Source organism: Sarcophilus harrisii, chromosome 6, assembly GCF_902635505.1.
Source record: "Sarcophilus harrisii chromosome 6, mSarHar1.11, whole genome shotgun sequence".
Taxonomy (NCBI): domain Eukaryota; kingdom Metazoa; phylum Chordata; class Mammalia; order Dasyuromorphia; family Dasyuridae; genus Sarcophilus; species Sarcophilus harrisii.
In genome coordinates, this window is record NC_045431.1 from 76,012,405 (window position 1) to 76,026,333 (window position 13,929).

Consider the following 13,929-nt stretch of genomic DNA (forward strand, 5'->3'; position numbering starts at 1 on the left):
CCTTAAAAGAGGTGTGTCTGTATATATGTGTGTGGGGAGGGGAGCAGGGGTGCCCACTATGAGTATGGACTATTTCATATACTATCAGAAGTAGTCAATGTCTTTGTTAGTTTGCCCAACTTCTTTTTTAAATCTTTCTTATAAGGATTGGCTTGCTGGAGAGTGGAGTGAAGAGACATTCATAAATGAATTAATATAAAAACAAAATGGGAATAACATAAATTTTTTTTAAATAAATAAAAGAATTGTTAAGTCCCAGTAAGGGCTCTCCTGAGGTTTAATAGCATGAAAATATAATGGATCCCAAAAAGCACAAGTCTGGAATTTTTTGTTCTCTAGCAAAGGTTGGCACCTTGAACAGAGAAGACAGCAGATGGTGAGGGTAGATGACCTTTGAAGTTCTATAGCTCTGAGAAGAGAATGATAAAGGTGGCAGTGATTCTACTATCCACCTGGTGTTCTACTTTAATTCACAGGAGGGTCAGTGCCCACCATTAAGACTCCACAGTCACAAAATGTAGAGTTTTGGGCTGGAATCATTCTGGCCTCCTCTCCTTTATTACAAGCAAGAGGATTACACTTGGGTGCTCTATTTTCGCAGTGTATAAACAGAGATGGTCAAACTCATACTTTTTTAAAAAGTGGCTCTATTTTATTTCTTTGGGGATTTCACAAACAAGGTCTGAGGGTTGGCCAGACCTAACAGAGCTCTTGCTTGTGCAATTCCTAGAAGGTAAGGCACAAATAGAAAAAATACTATTCCATGTAATGACCTGTTCTATGATACTAAGAAACCTAAGAAAAAGCTATTTGGGGAATATACATTTTCTGGCAAACAGGTTTTCTGAGGTCCAAGACTAGAGAAGGAACTATTTTATTTTTAAACAGAAAATGGGGAGAATATCAACAGAACACAGTATGGATTCAAATAGTTTGGCCCGGCTGGTCTTACCTATTTATATTTAAGTCAGATCTTTACCTTATTGAACAAAAGCTCTTTTTGAGTAGGCATTTATTTATTCATTCTATTTTTATTTGCAGCACCTGGCCCAATGCTTGGCACAGAACAGGCACTTAATGTCTATCCCCTCCTTCTCTTATTCAGTTTAGTATCATTAGTACTACTAGCTTAATAATTATACAGTACTTATGATGTACCATAGAGTGACAGACTTTGAGTCACAAACATCTGAGTTCAAATCCAGTCTCAGACACATACTAGCTGTGTGACCTCTGGCATGCCACTTAACCCTTTTTGCCTCTGTTTTCTCCTCTGCAAAATTAGTCGGAGAAAGAAATGACATACCACTTCAGGATCCTTGCCAAGAAAACCCCATGGATAATATTAATGTGCTATGACATACATAGGATCATGAAGAGTTGGACACAATTGAACAGCACCATCACCAAAAGACTTAAAAAACTGTTTGCCGTGTGTGTGTGTGTGTGTATGTGTGTGTGTGTGTGTGTATGTGTGTGTGTGTGTGTGTGTGTGTGTGTGTGTGAAGCAAAAGCATCCTTAACTTCTGTATGTGATCTCTTCCAAATAAAATCAAATACACTTCAATTTATCAGTGTAATATTATAAAAATTCTTATACCTAAAAACATCATGCATGACGTTGCCCTCTTTAGTCAAAATCAAAAGACACATCAAGGAAAGAGACATTATGGGGAAATTATTCCACATTTCTCCATTCTTTATGAAGTTGAAAGAAAACTAAAGTGATGGATGATAGTTTAATTGCTCTCCTTTATTGCAAAAAAAAGAAAGGAAAAAAGGAAGGAAGCAAAACTAGTTATGTTTTATGCATCTGAAATTGATCAAGACGGCAAGCAACTGATATTCTTGACAGATAGAAGCAACTCAGAACAGCATGAAGCAATTTATAAGCATGCAAAGAGATATATTTTTATTGACATATGATATTAAAATGTCAGATCTATTTTGTGAATAAAGTTCTGTAAAGACAGTAGGATTTAAAACAGTGAAGCAGATTTTTGTAAAAAGTTATTTTTGAGCATCAAATTACTTGTACCAGCTTTTTGTGTGTGTGGTAGAAAAAAAAAGGGGGGGAGTACACAAAATAGATATCCAACCACTAGGAAAAGGCTAAACCAAATGTAATATAGGAATGCAGCATAATATCACTGTTATAAAAAACAGTGAATAAGAAGAATTTAGAGATGCATGGGAAGATACATAAGCTGATATAGAGTGAAGTAAGCCAAATCAGGAAAATGACATATAGAATGACTACAATAATGTAAATGAGAGAACAAGAACCAAGAAAACCACCAAACTGAATGTTGCTTAATTATAAAAATTTTTACAAGCTGAAAAATTTGTGTGGTTAGATATATAAAAAGACATTTCAAAAATTTTATTGAAAATATTTTTTGTAATTTTTAGCTTTCTTAAACAATTACTAAAACCTGCATTTCTTTTAGTACTTTCTGTTTTTCACATTTGTCAATTTCCAATCATTCCCTACCCATAGAATCCTCTTATTACAAAGAAAAACAGTTCAGCAAAAACAACTCACATAAAATATACATTTGAAAAGGAAACTTTACAATTAATTTTTAATTGATTTTTACATTGTTTTATTTTTAATATATTTTCCCTCTTCTTCATCATCACTATCATCTCACAGTATATGTGCTATTTTACACTTATACTCTCTCCCACCTTTCCAAGAAGGGGTAAAGGATATATTCTCATTTTCATCTCTTCTTCAGTATCACGCTTGGTCATTACAATTGAACATCATTGTTTTTATTATAACATTGCAAAATTTTCTTTCATATATTAAATCAATTATTCTCACATAATATGTGGTAGGTAGGTGCTATTATCCTTATTTCACAGATGAGGAAACTGAGGCAAAGAGAGTCTAAATGACATGACCAAGGTCACAGAGCTGGTAAGTATCTTTGGAAAGATTAAAACTCAGATCTTTCCAACTCTTAAGTCCAGTACCCTACACTATTCCACCTACCTGCCAACGGAATAAAGCAAATTAGCAACAAAGAAACAAACACACAAAAACTCCCAAACTGAATTAATCTATGCTTTTTTATCTGAAGGGCATTTCTTAAAGCAGTGAAATATTAAAGAATATACTTCCCCTAAATAATCTCATTTAATTGAATCCTTTTACAAGTAGGTGGTCCAGGGCTTTCAGACTTCCTACCCAGTGAGCTTTACAGAATCAACTGACAACAGATAGCTCTTTCAAAAACCAAAGTATTATTCTAGGAACACTACTAACAATCTGACTACCAATGAATTTCTCCTAACAGAGACCGAAGAAAAAGCAGGTTAACAGAAGGATGAATGCAAAAGTGTCGAGGTCCTCCAAGAAGAATTCAGGCACTTTAAAACTCACAAAGGTGAATATGCAGAATAACAAAAGGACTCTTTTATTTTTAGTTCCATTAGAGGCAAAAGAAAACTCTAAAACTGGACCACAGTCTTTGGGACAATGATGCTGTAGAGAAAAGGATGAACTAATAAACTCTTGTTCTCCTCTATCCTCCACAAAGAAGAATGAACTTCAGAAAAGAGAATTATAGAAGGGAGAAAAATGACTAAAAGGGAACTGAAATCGAAGAGAGGAATTTTGGAGTCAAAGAACATAGTTTAGAATCTTTAAAAAAAATTTTGTTTTTGTTCTTTATGTATTTATTTTAAAATTTTTATTTATTACTTTATTTTTACCCAATTGCATGTAAAAACAAATATTAACATTCGTTTTTAAAAATTCTGAGTTCTAAATCTCTCCCTTTTTCCTCCTCCACACCAATTGAGAGAACATGTAATTCCATATAAATTATACATGTCTAGTCATGTAAAATATTTTTGTAATAACCATGTTATGAAAGCAAACATAGACCAAAAAACTCCAAAACTTCCAAAAAAAAAAAAACTAAAGTTAAAATAAAGCATGATTCAATATGTTAAATTACTCACCATATATCGGTTCTCTCTCTGGAATACATAAATTCATCAGAATTGTCTTGGATCATTATACTGCTGAAAATACACAGCTTAGAATCTTGACTATGCTATTTATTAACTATAATTAAACAATGAGATATTGTAGAAAGAGCATGACCTAAGAGACCAAAGACCTGAGTTCAAATACCACCTCTGATGCTTATTAAATGTTACTTTGAGTAAGCCATTTAACTTTTATGGACCTTAGTTACATCATGTACAAAATGAAGGGGCTGAACCAGAAGACTCCCAAGGGCATTTCTCAGTTCTAAATCTCTAATGGTCATACCTTACCTATGTGACCTTAGACATGTCTTCATGTCTAAATCAATGTCTTCATTCAATTTTCAGTCAATCAATGGACATTTCTAAAGTACCATTTCTAACACTAGGTAGTGAAGACACAAGCATAAAACTGAGCCACTCCTTATCACTCTTAAGGAGATCTGTAGTCACTGGTATTAACACTAGGTGACCTCCAAGGTTCTTTCCATTTCCAAATATAATAATTCTAAGATAGGTAAAGTAACAGTAAGGTGATATTTAGCTAATTTCAGTGAGTTCAAATACAGAGGATAGGACAAATTATGTCCACATACTTGAATATGTTTAGCTTGGAGAAGAGGAGATAGGACAGTACATGCTGGCTATCTTTAAGTACTTAAAAGACCGTCATATGGAAGAGGAATTCTGTTTGGCTCCAGAGGACTAAGCTATGACCACTAAACAGAAATTGAAACGAGATTGATTTGTGCTGTGTTGAAAAACCTACCAATAGAGCTGACCAAAAGTAGAATGAACTGCTGTAGAAGGTAATGATGTCTCTAACTGAAGACTTTCAGGGGAGATAAAATAATCTCTAATTGGAGACATATGCAAGGGGATTACTAGATAACCCTCAGAGGGAACATTCCTACTCTTGAGATTTATTTTTGATTTGTGAAATGTAATACAAAATCCTACATTCAATAGTCACAAAATGATTTTATATCTCAAATATACCATAAGCAGCTCCAACCCTCCTTCTACATATTTAAGACCTCCTTAATATGGTGCAAAAGTCAGATTTTAAACTGGATAATGGTATATATTTGATAGTTGCAACTAATGTAGTATTTTTTTAAATGATGTTCTCAGAAAGTTCTTTCTATAAAATATTGGTTGGATACAGTTACCTTTTGATTTCTAGGGACCAATTGGAAGTGCGTATCAGGATACTCCAACATAATTTTGAAGACACTGTAATTCAAGGTATGAATGAAATGATAATTATGTCAATTCATACCTTAGAGACATGTAGAGAATGTAACTAAATGAAAATGTCCCAAACAACCATTCTAAGACACTTGGTTTGGGGGAAAAAAACTCTCTTAGGATGCTAACACTAATCCAAAAATCAAAAGAATGCAATTTTAAAAGTTTTTTTTTTTTTTCCTGATTAATGACCTAAAAAAACCCCACCAAACATGACCAATTTAATATACAAAGGAGAGAAAAGGATTACATATGCAGCCAAGCTCTAATGCACAGAGCTTGTTTTTTGAAGTAAAACTTCAAATGTGAAACTTAACATGATAGTACCAACACTGCCTGCTTATCTACTATCCTTTTTAAACTTCCCATTGCTCTCTTGTATATTTTAAATATTCTTTGGCAACATTTTCTTTACTTTCTTCTTCGCATCCATATCACTATCTCCCCTCCTAAACTGTCCTCTACACACACACACACACACACAAAGACAACAAAACAAATCAGACATTGGTCACATTTGAAAATATATGCCTCAATCTATCCCTCCATTCCATATATGAGAAAGAGTGCTATATGCAAAATAAATTGAAGATAATCAATAGAAGGAAGGTGCTGATATGGGAAACATTAGGGATACAAAAAAAAAGGTACACATACACACATTTATACAGAGAAAGAGAGAGAGAGACAGAGAGACAGAGACAGAGAGACAGAGAGAGAGAGCGCTATATGCAAAATAAATGGGAAATAATCAATAGAGGGAAGGCACTGTTATGTGAAAAAGCAACATGTAACTGAAAATATTCTCTGAATTGTTGTTGTCATGTCAATATCTTAAGGATTTATGATTTCATTAGTCCCTCAAAGCATGACTTAGGATTTACAGAATGGTTTGAGCCACAGAGAGGTTCTGTTTAGCGATACTCTGCTCACTGGCACCATAATGCAGAATACTGGGTCTGGAGTCAGGAAGATTTCATCTCCCCAAGTTCAAATCCATTCTAAAATATTTATAAGCTATATGACCCTGGGCCACTTAACTTTGTCAGCCTCAAATGGCTGGAGAAAGAAACAGCAAACTACTCTAGTATCTTTATCAAGAAAACCCCAAATCAGGTGACAAAAAGTCGTATATAACTAAACATAGCAAATATTTGTTAGAGCTGAGATCTGAACCCCATTACTTCTGACTCTGTCTCTAGTCCTTCATCCATGAAGCTACAATGTGTCTTGTGCACTGCTCTTATTGTCAAAATCTGTAAGATGTAACCTAATGAAAACATATATGCAGATGGAACATTTAGAATCCTCCTTAAACAGTACTGAAGAATTTAAATGTCAATTCTCATTCTGTGCACATTCAAATTGCAATAACTGCCCTGGGAGAGATCAAACAGGTCATTCTGAAAGTCCTACATATTCTTAGAGAGGCATTTTTAGAACTAGCTTAACATGACAGTTGAGTCTTAATTAAGGGTGCTGGACTTTATCACTCTTGGGTGTACTATGACCCAGGACCTATTAATTTCTTTTGTAGCCACTGACTCTCATCCTGAAAATGTGTGAGTTCTGCTAATGCTGGGCCTTATTGTGAGACTCTCAAATGGGCCTCTGTTCAAGAATCTGTGGAAATAGTGGCTATAAACAGAACAGCCTTTCATTTCAGGAACATCAAGAGGATTATTTTCAGTGCTTTCAGGTGACTCACTCAAAATCCTAATACAATGACCTCTCCTTATGTATAGGGCAAGGTGAGGGATATTTCAGTCATTCCCAATTTGGTCAATCAGTGGCAGACATTCTGTTGTCCAACCCAATGACATCAACATGAAACCCAGGCTAATAATTTCTCAGGGAAGTTTTGAACTACATCATTGGTCAACGATGATGGTACAAAAATGTGAGCTGTTGCTGTGCTCTGGATCTGGCCCACCTTTTCTTGATACTAAATGTGATAGATTCTCTCTGGCCACACCCTAGTAATAAGGAGGGCAATCTGAAAAGCACTGGTTGTTTTGGTGCAGAAGACAGAGAATTGGTTTGAAATCCTTGCTCTGCCACTTAATACCTCATATGCCTTTGAGCAAGCCACTCCATTTACTTGGGGCTCAGTTTCCTCAGTAAAATGAGATTAAACTACATCAGGTATTTTTAAATCTTTTTTTATATTGTGGACCTCTTTAATAACTTGGAGTAGCCTGTGAACTCATCAGCATAATTTTTTTTTTAATTCATAAGTAAAAGAAATGTTAAATTTCAGCTGGAAGTCAATGAAATTTAAATAAAAATTTTTTTCCTGCCCAACTTTATGCACTTAAGGTTAAGAACCTCAGAATTAGATGATCTCTCACATATTTCTTCCAGATCTAAATTCTATGAATATCAGTGGAGATCACTAAAGGAAACAATGAAAAAGAGGAAATAAGTGAAGTAGGACCACCGGCAACTACTACTGCCAGAACGAATGGTGGGAAGACCAATGAAAGGTGAGAGTTGGAAACTGAATGTCTAGTAGATCTCAAGACCAAGATGGATAGAAGTCAGCAAGGGTACAAACACCAAACACTCTTCCTCCAAAACTCCTATAAAATCCTAGCCGAAATTAAGTATGAATAGGCAGATAGGTGACTTGGAGTGTAGATGGAGTGTTAGATTCAAAAGTCAAGAAGATCCAAGTTCAAAGCTCACCTCAAATGGTAATACACTGAGTCAAATCCCTTATTCTCTCTAACCTCAGTTTTCTCATCTGTAAAAAGGAGATAATATAGCATCTATTTTACAAGGATCAAATACATACATACATATATATATATGAAAAATATATATATATATGCTCACCACATACACAGATATAAAACAATTATATATAATAGCTATATACATACATACAGAAACTCACACAGTGTTTTGTCAGCTTTAAAGTGCTACATAGATGATAGTTACTGCTATAAACTTCACTGCTACCCAGACTTATAGCCTGTCTTTTTTCTAAGAAGCTTCAAAGAGTAAGCATGGGGAGGCTCTGGAGTAAATGGTGTCTTTTATGAACTATTTAGTTGAATAATTTTATTTTTTTAATTAAGTGATGAGTGTAATAGTAATATCTTTCATGAAGTCTTTCTCTTATTATGGGAGAAAAAGAGTGATTATGGTTAAATAATTGTGGGTAGGGCCATACAAATTAATGAGACATCAGAAGGGTTTATGATTGTCTGAGAATAATTTGGGGATTGTAAATAGATGAATAATTAGTTCAGAACTTCCAAGTAGTCTATTAATAAATGTTCTCAAGGTAACACTGTTTGGAAGGAATCCATTCTTCATTTGGGATCCAAGCACACCCAGAGTGGATCACTCTGGGACAGAGAAAGCATACTGAACTTGGGTCCCTAGACATGAGTCTTAATCCCTAGACCTGCATTTAAGTGCAATTAAATCACTTTACTTTTATGGCCTCAGCTTCCTTGTCTCTAAAATAAATAGGACTGTCCCTTTTTGCTCTAGCTGTGAAATCTTGATTTAAATATGAACTCCTGTCTCTGAGGATCAAAGGCTCAGCAAGATCTGGAAGCTCATATACTATTTTGTATATTTTGAACCAGGCAGTTCTCTTTTATACAGATTTTTGTTTCGCCATATTTCCATAGGCAACTCTTTTTTTTTTTTTCATTAGTATCTTCTGCATTATTAACTCCTTAGCAGCTTTTGCCATTGATGAATTAACACCATGATTCAATACAGATGCTGGTCCTTGACCATTACGCTCTTATACAATGCCCTCACATTTTGTCAGTTTTTCTTTAGTTGAGAAAACAGAACTCGACAGCCAGGTGGATGTTACAGATAAGCTCATCTTTCGTTCATCTACATGAAGCCAATGGACCCTGACAGACACAGCATCTTCTTAAACTGGAATAATAGATTTCACCTCATCTTCTTTTGTCACCATATATATTCTCATGGTGGGTGAGCAGAGTTGGGAACCTGCCAGCTTTGTTCTGATCAGGGCCCAGTATTTGAGGGATTTGCTTGATGAAGGAATCAGAGGCCCAAAATGCACCATACTTTTTGGGCTAGTTTCTTGACCAACTTCTTCAGGGCCTTGCTATCTATGTAGGTGGATCTCTAACACCTTGACCCCATCATAATGCCATTGGTCTCTTGGGACGCACAGAGAAAATTTCGAATGGGATGTGGATTTAAGCCTGATAGAGCCAGAGAAACATTTATCTTTAGGGGGAATCATAGTTTCAGACTGAACTAAAGCTTCAGGTTCTGAGAACTTCCTGTGTTGTGCAATATTCCACACATGACCTCTCCCACTGCTTCATATCACAAGACAGTTTATTGCTTATGATTCCTTACTGATCACAAACTGAGAAAGAATATGTCTTTCTTCCCACCTATAACTAAAGTCCTAAAAACTGCACAGGTGCACTGGACTATGTGGCAGCAAAGGAGAAAATAAAGACAGCTGTAAAACAATTTAAAGATTGCAAAGCATTTAAAATGCATAACTTAATTTTTGAGCTTCATAATAATTCTTTTAGGAAAGGTATTATAGGTATTGTTAAAACCCATCTTATAAATAAGGGAATTGAGACTCGCAGAGATTATGAAACATAACTTTAAATATCAAAGGAAGTTCTGAATCCAGGTCTCCCTGACTCTGTGCAGTATAACATGCTACCTCTCTGAAGGGAAAGATGGCGTGTGTAGTAGAATTGGGAATTAATTTGATTCAATTTAAATATTTATTTAAGTGTCTCTTGTGTGCAAGGCATTGTAAGATTCAGAAGAAGAAAGGAGAAAGTTAATCAGGAAGGTATGTGACAAAGTTTTGAACTCTAGGGAAACAAGATAGTCAGGAGGTGCCTCATTAGAGATTAAATGACAGCAAAATTTACAGTGAAGTGTAAAGAAAATCCTCTTTGCCATAAGGATAAAGATATAGGTCTCTGGAAGCCTTACTTGGCCAGGCCCAGGATATAAACAAACCCTTGCTGGATTAATAATGGATTATTCCCAGTTTTCATGAGGATGTTAGCTTTATTTCTTTTTTGTAAAGGATTATAGATGTTTAGGAAAAATAAAATATCATGATCAGTCAATATTTCTTGCATACTTATCATGTGTGTATATAAGAAACGGTGTTAGAAGCTAAAGATCTAAAGAGGTAAAAGATATGGTCCCTTACCTGGAAGAATTTAGCATCTAATAAGACACGCTCACCAAAATAATGAATAACAATACAAAATAATAATAATAGCTAGCATTTTATAAATTGACAAAGAGTTTTCCAAAAATCATCTCATTTTAGCCTTAAAGTAACCCTATGAGGAAGGTACTCTTATTATCCTTATTGGTACATGAGGAAACTGAGGCAGAGAAAGGTTTAATGGTGTATTTTTCAAACTCTAAATCCAGCACTATCCACAGAGCCATCTACTGTCTCTACCATTTACTGAGCACCCAAAGTGTGGGATGCAGACAGTAAATGCTTATGGAATAGAAAAGAAGGAGGTTAGGGAAGTCTGCCTGGAAGGGCTGGATATTGAGAGGGGAGGGTGAGGAAGATAACACAAACATAGGCTCAGAGTGGAAAATAAATGAGGAATTTGTGGGAAAGAATGAGTATCCTGGTTTAGATAACTCAAAGAACTTCTGTAGAAGATTGGCAAGAGACTAATTAAGCTTAAGGAGGCTGATTTTTATCCCACCAATAAGAGGAAAGCACAGAAATGGGCATCAGGGCTTAGTATGAGTTGTCTTGAAATTTGCCAACAGGATTTTATAAAGTAAAATACAGATCCTTTACAGGTCTCTACAACTGTAACATGCAGTTCTAAAATAATTTCTTAGATGCTATATAAGGGGATTATGGAAGGACAAAAATGAGAAGGTAATTGTTAAAAAGTACTAGAGAGTAAACAGTTCTTCAAAACTTAGAAATCTTCATTCACCCAGTAAACATTTCAATATATCCCCAACTATTCATGAACAGCACTCCAATTTAAATTTTATTAAATGGAATATGCCTAAAGTTGAAATAAGGTAGACAAAGGTCAAACAGAGCTGAGATTTGAACTCTAACTCCTAATTCAACGTTCTTTCCTCTATCTTCAGAATAGGAAAGTGACCTAGAGTGCCAAAATCTGTATCTTGTTTAGAGTTCAAACCACTGCCCTCCCCGCCCCCCTGCCACTGCCCGTCTGAAGTAGCCAGAATTAATGTTTGTTGAATGAATGATAAATAAATGATCAATGTAGCCAGCAATACCATAGTTAATCAAACTGAAGGAATAATACATCCCAAGCAGGAAAAGTTCAACTTTTCCCCACTAAAATATAAATTCCTTGATGACAACAACTTGTTTTTCATTTTCACATTTTTAGTGCTTGGATGCTCTCGGAAAAACCTGTAAAGTTCTCCATGAACTCAAGCAAAGTGAAATGTGCTGTATGCAAAGTAATAAATAGCAATGTTGCAAGATGATCAACTGTGAATAATTTTGCTGTTCTCAACAATACAATGATCTTAGACTTCACTGAAGGGCTTGTGATGAAAAATGCTATCTATACCCAAGAGAAAAAAAATGATTGTGTCTGAATACAGATTGAAGCAGACTTTTTTTTTAAACTTTATTTTTCTTAAAGTTTTTTTTTTGGGGGGGGGAATCTTTTTTTTTTCCTTTTACAACATGACTTTTATGGAAAATTTTTGCATAACTTCACAGGTACCTTCCTAATTGGAGGGGAGGGGGGAGGAGAATCTGGAACTCAAAATTTTAAAAACAAATATAAAAACTGTTTTACACATAACCGGTAAAATAAAAATTTTAAATATTGTATTTTAGTGCTTCTATGCAACTTGAAACGTTTAATAAATGTTTGCTGAAGTTAACCAAACAGATATAAACAAAAGTTAAATAATCTAGAGTGAAAAAAATCTATCTTCATACAGTAGAGGAAGCATAGCTTTTGCTTGAGTGAGGCAAAAATGATCTAGGGAAGGTTTCTAAATAAGTGATAATTACAAGAGACTATATTAGAAAAGAGTGGATGTGAAGTACCCACAAGAAGTGAATAATTAGCATAGTAGAATATAAACTATCTAAGGACAAGGTAGGCCTAAATTTTTTGTCTTTACAATCCTAATATCTTTATAGGTTACATTAGGTGACTTCTAAATGCTTATTAAATTGAATTGAATGGGGATTCCTGTGGCAGTAGTAGAACTCAGATGAGCCCCTCATTCATTTTATAAAGCTAAAATTAAGAGGTTAAGATTTTACACTTTTGAGAGACAAAAAACCCCAGTTTAATTGTCTTGATCTTAGTATCCTGCAGTTATAATTATCAACATTTGTAACTTCAAAGAATTTTAATCAAAAGCAAAGGTATTAGTTTCCCACCAGGGCTTTCCAAGATAACAATGGAATAACATTGTCCACATTATTTTTTCCAACTCCTTCTGGTGAAGCAGAATAACATTTGTTCCATGTACTTAATGGAATTGTTGCAATTCTTCCCCCCAACCTCCAAATATGATTTTTTTTTTTGTCTCTAAGCTGTTTCTGAGCATATCTACTTTGTCTTTGCAAGTGACAAGAGTGCAAAAAGCACCAAGAAAATATGGTACCATGTAGACAATATTGAAAGACTAATTTTGAATCACTATTTGCCTACTGAAAACTTGGGTAACCTCAGATAAATTATTTAACCTTTCTTAGCAGAAGTCCTGGCATGAAACAAGTCAGGCTTGCTGACTTGTCTGGACCTCCATTTCTTCATCCGTCAAATGAGGAAATTGAACTAACTGACCTCTAAGTTTTCTTCCAGCTCACTATTTCAGACCACGTCTCTACTTTTGTCTCTAAAACAAAACAAAATAGCAATTCTTTGGAAGATCAGATGATCCATTTATGCTGCTACTGGTTCATCCTTATTATTGTCATCTCCCTATATCCAGGTAACTTGGCAAATTTTCTCAATGACCTATACACCTTTTATCTTCTACCTCTCTTTTCCATGATATATCATCCTTAGTCACTTCGATATTCTTGTTGATAATCTTTTTAATGACAACTATATAATTTCTCAACCTCAACTAGAACACTTCTCTCTATCAGGTATACACAACACTGGACTTTAACAGTTCTCTTCATGTTTCCTTTTGTGGTTTCCATCACAGCGGTGAGGTTAGTGATTTCCTTCTCCAAGTCTTCCTGATTCCAGACCTACTGGTCTATTCACTTAGCTGCATTATCATTTCCTAGAACTGTCTTAACTCCAAGATCTAAACTTGTAAATTCTACTCTCAAACTCTATCACATTGACACTAAATCAATTCTGCCTTTATCATAACCTTTGATCCTTAATTCTCATAGTCTATCTTCACAACTCTACTGAAACTTCCCTATCAAAGATTACCAATTACCTCCTAATAGCCAAATTCAATGGTCTTTTTTCCCCCAGTATTCACCTTCCTTGACCTCTCTGCAGCATCTGACACTCTCGACTACACAATTCTATTAGGTGCTGACTTCTCCTGTGGCTTCAGAAATTGCTCTCTCCTGATTCTTTTTATTCCACTATCCCCTCCACTGCCCTCCACCCCACCCTAACACACACACCTTTTCTATCTCAATTGTAGTTTCTCATGTCTCTATCT

General features: G+C 35.0%; 1 protein-coding gene and 1 pseudogene across 3 annotated transcripts in view; both read right to left on the reverse strand.

Annotated features, from left to right (window-relative positions):
• The window catches only part of SH3D19 (SH3 domain containing 19), a 204,615-nt gene that overhangs the window by 92,062 nt on the left and 98,624 nt on the right, over positions 1-13,929 (reverse strand). The window lies entirely within an intron of this gene.
• On the reverse strand, positions 8,895-11,793 carry LOC116419749 (annotated as a pseudogene).